The sequence below is a fragment of the Fundulus heteroclitus genome, chromosome 1, assembly GCF_011125445.2.
Source record: "Fundulus heteroclitus isolate FHET01 chromosome 1, MU-UCD_Fhet_4.1, whole genome shotgun sequence".
Classification (NCBI taxonomy): domain Eukaryota; kingdom Metazoa; phylum Chordata; class Actinopteri; order Cyprinodontiformes; family Fundulidae; genus Fundulus; species Fundulus heteroclitus.
Genome location: NC_046361.1, coordinates 13,229,530 through 13,237,210, shown reverse-complemented (window position 1 = coordinate 13,237,210; position 7,681 = coordinate 13,229,530).

Here is a 7,681-nt window from a genome sequence, read left to right as displayed (position 1 = left end):
CGATCCAAGCCAGGTTCACTCTTACAGAATGTGTTCTAGAACTTGGGTCTCTGTGTTGCATCATAGTGATTACTTCACAGAGTAAACATCTTTGTGATGATTTAAATCATTTAAAGTTGTATTCAGTTACACTGAATATTTTTGATACAATTATTAGGATTTAGTTTATGGAAAGCAGCAGATATTGTTCCCAGGATCAAAGAACCTGTAGTTGCTGACACAAAAAATACACACACAGGTTCTGTATCAACTCCATTTGGTCATTAATATCATACCTTTTTGAAAAATCCCCTCATATTGGTGTTAAAAAGCAACTTGTACAGTTAAATGCAACCCTAACTGGCAATGTTGTTTAATTTAGAAATTCCCTAAAACTTTTTAAAAAGCCTTAGATTACTTTTAAATGAATTTTAAACTTGCATTTCGTCATTTTAAATGTGAAAACAGTCCATATTGTGACTGCAGTGCTGCAAAATATATTGATTTGGAAAGGGCTGCTTGGATGCAATATTCTGTTATACTGAAAGTATAGCTCACCCCAAGATAAATCTTTTGCAGATAAGCTATATACACTGTGCCTAAGGGTGCTACGTCAATGTTATTGTGCAATTCTTTACATTGTTTTCTTTATGCAAGCAAAACAATCAATCAGTCAGCTTTATTTCTAAAGCACATTTTAAAAACCACATGGGCGACCGAAGTGCTGTACATTACCACAAGGTTAAAAATAAGTTGAAAACATACAAAACATGCACACACAACATCAAAAGCTAAAAAAAAACAGGTGCACGGTAAGAATATTTTAAAATGCAATACACGACAAGATGACAATGCAAAAGCAAGGAAATAAATGTGCGTTTTCAAGAGATTTTAAAACAGGAAGAGAGGAGATTTGTCTGATACTCAATGGTAAATTGAGTAAAGTTGTTTGCATTTGCAAATACTAAAAAATATAAGATTAAATATGTTTAAAGTTCAATGGCCTTCAAAAGTGAGTTTTCAGATTTCTCCTGCCTAAACTTAAAAAGAATACTTCCTTACCTTTCCTGAGTTTTGTTCTTTGTCTGATTGACCACAACTTGTTTATCAACACCTTTCTGTTGAAAACAATATTGTTTTACAAATCATTTATGAGTTTAAGTGCCATATGAGTATTCATCACAAATTGCTGAAATCGTTTTCTTTCTTCAGAGTTTTAACTTAGTGAAAACTAAAACATTGGCAAACAGAAATTCTACAGAAAACCATTCAGTAAATCAGTAAAACTGACCTTTGTTGGGAAAAAGCTGGTGGTAAACATCCTCTTCATTTTGTCCGAGGGATGTTTTAATTGTGATAACTGTGGAGAAGGTCCAGTCAAACTGAACCGATCCAAGCCAGGTTCACTCTTTCAGAATGTGTTCTAGAACTTGGGTCTCTGTGTTGCATCATAGTGATTACTTCACAGAGTGAACATCTTTGTGATGATTTGAATCATTTAAAGTTGTATTCAGTTACACTGAATATTTTTGATCCAATTATTAGGATTTAGTTTATGGAAAGCAGCAGATATTGTTCCCAGGATCAAAGAACTTGTAGTTGCTGACACTAAAAATACACACACAGGTTCTGTATCAACTCCATTTGGTCATTAATATCATACCTTTTTGAAAAATCCCCTCATATTGGTGTTAAAAAGCACCCTGTACAGTTAAATGCAACCCTAACTGACAATGTTGTTTAATTTAGAAATTCCCTAAAACTTTTTAAAAACCTTAGATTACTTTTAAATGACTTTTAAACTTGCATTTTGTCATTTTAAATGTGAAAACAGTCCATATTGTGACTGCAGTGCTGCAAAATATATTGATTTGGAAAGGGCTGCTTGGATGCAATATTCTGTTATACTGAAAGTATAGCTCACCCCAAAATCAACTTTTTTGCAGATAAGCTGTATACACTGTGCCTAAGGGTGCTACGTCAATGTTATTGTGCAATTCTTTACAGTGTTTTCTTTATGCAAGCAAAACAATCAATCAGTCAGCTTTATTTCTAAAGCACATTTAAAAAAACACATGGGCGACCGAAGTGCTGTACATTAACACAAGGTTAAAAAATAAGTTGAAAACATACAAAACATGCACACACAACATCAAAAGCTAAAAAAAACAGGTTCACGGCAAGAATATTTTAAAATGCAATACACGACAAGATGACAATGCAAAAGCAAGGAAATAAATGTGCGTTTTCAAGAGATTTTAAAACAGGAAGAGAGGAGATTTGTCTGATACTCAATGGTAAATTGAGTAAAGTTGTTTGCATTTGCAAATACTAAAAAAATGTAAGATTAAATATGTTTAAAGTTCAATGGCCTTCAAAAGTGAGTTTTCAGATTTCTCCTGCCTAAACTTAAAAAGAATACTTCCTTTCCTTTCCTGAGTTTTGTTCTTTGTCTGATTGACCACAACTTGTTTATCAACACCTTTCTGTTGAAAACAATATTGTTTAACAAATCATTTATGAGTTTAAGTGCCATATGAGTATTCATCAAAATTGCTGAAATCGTTTTCTTTCTTCAGAGTTTTAACTTAGTGAAAACTAAAAAAATTGTCAAACAGAAATTCTACAGAAAACCATTCAGTAAATCAGTAAAACTGACCTTTGTTGGGAAAAAGCTGGTGGTAAACATCCTCTTCATTTTGTCCGAGGGATGTTTTAATTGTGATAACAGTGGAGAAGGTCCAGTCAAACTGAACCGATCCAAGCCAGGTTCAATCTTTCAGAATGTGTTCTAGAACTTGGGTCTCTGTGTTGCATCAGAGTGATGAACATCTTTGTGATGATTTGAATCATTTAAAGTTGTATTCAGTTACACTGAATATTTTTGATACAATTATTAGGATTTATCTTATGGAAAGCAGCAGATATTGTTCCCAGGATCAAAGAACCTGTAGTTGCTGACACTAAAAATACACACACAGGTTCTGTATCAACTCCATTTGGCCATTAATATCATACCTTTTTGATAAATCCCCTCATATTGGTGTTAAAAAGCACCTTGTACAGTTAAATGCAACCCTAACTGACAATGTTGTTTAATTTAGAAATTCCCTAAAACTTTTTAAAAACCTTAGATTACTTCTAAATAACTTTTAAACTTGCATTTTGTCATTTTAAATGTGAAAACAGTCCATATTGTGACTGCAGTGCTGCAAAATATATTGATTTGGAAAGGGCTGCTTGGATGCAATATTCTGTTATACTGAAAGTATAGCTCACCCCAAGATAAATCTTTTGCAGATAAGCTATATACACTGTGCCTAAGGGTGCTACGTCAATGTTATTGTGCAATTCTTTACATTGTTTTCTTTATGCAAGCAAAACAATCAATCAGTCAGCTTTATTTCTAAAGCACATTTTAAAAACCACATGGGCGACCGAAGTGCTGTACATTACCACAAGGTTAAAAATAAGTTGAAAACATACAAAACATGCACACACAACATCAAAAGCTAAAAAAAAAACAGGTGCACGGTAAGAATATTTTAAAATGCAATACACGACAAGATGACAGTGCAAATGCAAAGGAAATAAATGTGCGTTTTCAAGAGATTTTAAAACAGGAAGAGAGGAGATTTGTCTGATACTCAATGGTAAATTGAGTAAAGTTGTTTGCATTTGCAAATACTAAAAAAATGTAAGATTAAATATGTTTAAAGTTCAATGGCCTTCAAAAGTGAGTTTTCAGATTTCTCCTGCCTAAACTTAAAAAGAATACTTCCTTACCTTTCCTGAGTTTTGTTCTTTGTCTGATTGACCACAACTTGTTTATCAACACCTTTCTGTTGAAAACAATATTGTTTTACAAATCATTTATGAGTTTAAGTGCCATATGAGTATTCATCACAAATTGCTGAAATCGTTTTCTTTCTTCAGAGTTTTAACTTAGTGAAAACTAAAACATTGGCAAACAGAAATTCTACAGAAAACCATTCAGTAAATCAGTAAAACTGACCTTTGTTGGGAAAAAGCTGGTGGTAAACATCCTCTTCATTTTGTCCGAGGGATGTTTTAATTGTGATAACAGTGGAGAAGGTCCAGTCAAACTGAACCGATCCAAGCCAGGTTCACTCTTTCAGAATGTGTTCTAGAACTTGGGTCTCTGTGTTGCATCATAGTGATTACTTCACAGAGTGAACATCTTTGTGATGATTTGAATCATTTAAAGTTGTATTCAGTTACACTGAATATTTTTGATCCAATTATTAGGATTTAGTTTATGGAAAGCAGCAGATATTGTTCCCAGGATCAAAGAACTTGTAGTTGCTGACACTAAAAATACACACACAGGTTCTGTATCAACTCCATTTGGTCATTAATATCATACCTTTTTGAAAAATCCCCTCATATTGGTGTTAAAAAGCACCCTGTACAGTTAAATGCAACCCTAACTGACAATGTTGTTTAATTTAGAAATTCCCTAAAACTTTTTAAAAACCTTAGATTACTTTTAAATGACTTTTAAACTTGCATTTCGTCATTTTAAATGTGAAAACAGTCCATATTGTGACTGCAGTGCTGCAAAATATATTGATTTGGAAAGGGCTGCTTGGATGCAATATTCTGTTATACTGAAAGTATAGCTCACCCCAAAATCAACTTTTTTGCAGATAAGCTGTATACACTGTGCCTAAGGGTGCTACGTCAATGTTATTGTGCAATTCTTTACAGTGTTTTCTTTATGCAAGCAAAACAATCAATCAGTCAGCTTTATTTCTAAAGCACATTTAAAAAAACACATGGGCGACCGAAGTGCTGTACATTAACACAAGGTTAAAAAATAAGTTGAAAACATACAAAACATGCACACACAACATCAAAAGCTAAAAAAAACAGGTTCACGGCAAGAATATTTTAAAATGCAATACACGACAAGATGACAATGCAAAAGCAAGGAAATAAATGTGCGTTTTCAAGAGATTTTAAAACAGGAAGAGAGGAGATTTGTCTGATACTCAATGGTAAATTGAGTAAATTTGTTTGCATTTGCAAATACTAAAAAAATGTAAGATTAAATATGTTTAAAGTTCAATGGCCTTCAAAAGTGAGTTTTCAGATTTCTCCTGCCTAAACTTAAAAAGAATACTTCCTTACCTTTCCTGAGTTTTGTTCTTTGTCTGATTGACCACAACTTGTTTATCAACACCTTTCTGTTGAAAACAATATTGTTTAACAAATCATTTATGAGTTTAAGTGCCATATGAGTATTCATCAAAATTGCTGAAATCGTTTTCTTTCTTCAGAGTTTTAACTTAGTGAAAACTAAAAAAATTGTCAAACAGAAATTCTACAGAAAACCATTCAGTAAATCAGTAAAACTGACCTTTGTTGGGAAAAAGCTGGTGGTAAACATCCTCTTCATTTTGTCCGAGGGATGTTTTAATTGTGATAACAGTGGAGAAGGTCCAGTCAAACTGAACCGATCCAAGCCAGGTTCAATCTTTCAGAATGTGTTCTAGAACTTGGGTCTCTGTGTTGCATCAGAGTGATGAACATCTTTGTGATGATTTGAATCATTTAAAGTTGTATTCAGTTACACTGAATATTTTTGATACAATTATTAGGATTTATCTTATGGAAAGCAGCAGATATTGTTCCCAGGATCAAAGAACCTGTAGTTGCTGACACTAAAAATACACACACAGGTTCTGTATCAACTCCATTTGGCCATTAATATCATACCTTTTTGATAAATCCCCTCATATTGGTGTTAAAAAGCACCTTGTACAGTTAAATGCAACCCTAACTGACAATGTTGTTTAATTTAGAAATTCCCTAAAACTTTTTAAAAACCTTAGATTACTTCTAAATAACTTTTAAACTTGCATTTTGTCATTTTAAATGTGAAAACAGTCCATATTGTGACTGCAGTGCTGCAAAATATATTGATTTGGAAAGGGCTGCTTGGATGCAATATTCTGTTATACTGAAAGTATAGCTCACCCCAAAATCAACTTTTTTGCAGATAAGCTGTATACACTGTGCCTAAGGGTGCTACGTCAATGTTATTGTGCAATTCTTTACAGTGTTTTCTTTATGCAAGCAAAACAATCAATCAGTCAGCTTTATTTCTAAAGCACATTTAAAAAACCACATGGGCGACCGAAGTGCTGTACATTAACACAAGGTTAAAAAATAAGTTGAAAACATACAAAACATGCACACACAACATCAAAAGCTAAAAAAAACAGGTTCACGGCAAGAATATTTTAAAATGCAATACACGACAAGATGACAATGCAAAAGCAAGGAAATAAATGTGCGTTTTCAAGAGATTTTAAAACAGGAAAAGAGATTTGTCTGATACTCAATGGTAAATTGAGTAAAGTTGTTTGCATTTGCAAATACTAAAAAAAATTAAGATTAAATATGTTTTAAGTTCAATGGCCTTCAAAAGTGAGTTTTCAGAAATCTCATGCCTAAACTTAAAAGGAATACTTCCTTACCTTTCCTGAGTTTTGTCCTCTGTCTGATTGACCACAACTTGTTTATCAACACCTTTCTGTTGAAAACAATATTGTTTTACAAATCATTTATGAGTTTAAGTGCCATATGAGTATTCATCAAAAATTGCTGAAATCGTTTTCTTTCTTCAGAGTTTTAACTTAGTGAAAACTAAAACATTGGCAAACAGAAATTCTACAGAAAACCATTCAGTAAATCAGTAAAACTGACCTTTGTTGGGAAAAAGCTGGTGGTAAACATCCTCTTCATTTTGTCCAAGGGATGTTTTAATTGTGATAACAGTGGAGAAGGTCCAGTCAAACTGAACCGATCCAAGCCAGGTTCACTCTTTCAGAATGTGTTCTAGAACTTGGGTCTCTGTGTTGCTTCATAGTGATTACTTCACAGAGTGAACATCTTTGTGATGATTTGAATCATTTAAAGTTGTATTCAGTTGCATTGAATATTTTTGATCCAATTATTAGGATTTAGTTTATGGAATGCAGCAGATATTGTTCCCAGGATCAAAGAACTTGTAGTTGCTGACACTAAAAATACACACACAGGTTCTGTATCAACTCCATTTGTCAATTAATATCATACCTTTTTGATAAATCCCCTCATATTGGTGTTAAAAAGCACCTTGTACAGTTAAAAGCACCTCTAACTAAGATTATTTTGCTTGCTCAAGTGCAAGCCACAAGGATTGACAAAGTCTCCTGGATTGGTATCAAAACGTTTTCAGAAAACCTTTTGCTTTTGCGACCTAAAGCAAAAGTGATGGAGAGTGTCGCTTTTTAGACCAGCCGTTGGTTACCATGGAGACTACTCAGGCCCATGAGGAAACATTACTGAACAAGAAATTACACTTATTTTTTAGGCAAGTCCTGCTGCTGCATCACCAGGAAATATGACAGGTCCCACACTTCTTTTGCCGTTTGATCTCATGCAGCTAAAGGAGGATACTGTTTTTTTTTAATCCCCTACATACAAAAGGAACATTTTCAATGTTTACTTTTCCAGAGTTTAATCATCCAGTCCACATTTGTCTTGTGGATCTGGAGTAGGGTTTACAATTACTCTATATCTATATGACCCTTAGCAGCTGGATTAAGTAGGGTGTTTGAAGCGGAATTAAGTTGCAGACCAAACAGGTGTTCATTCAGCAGCATCTTTGCCAATGACTAGTTGTACATTT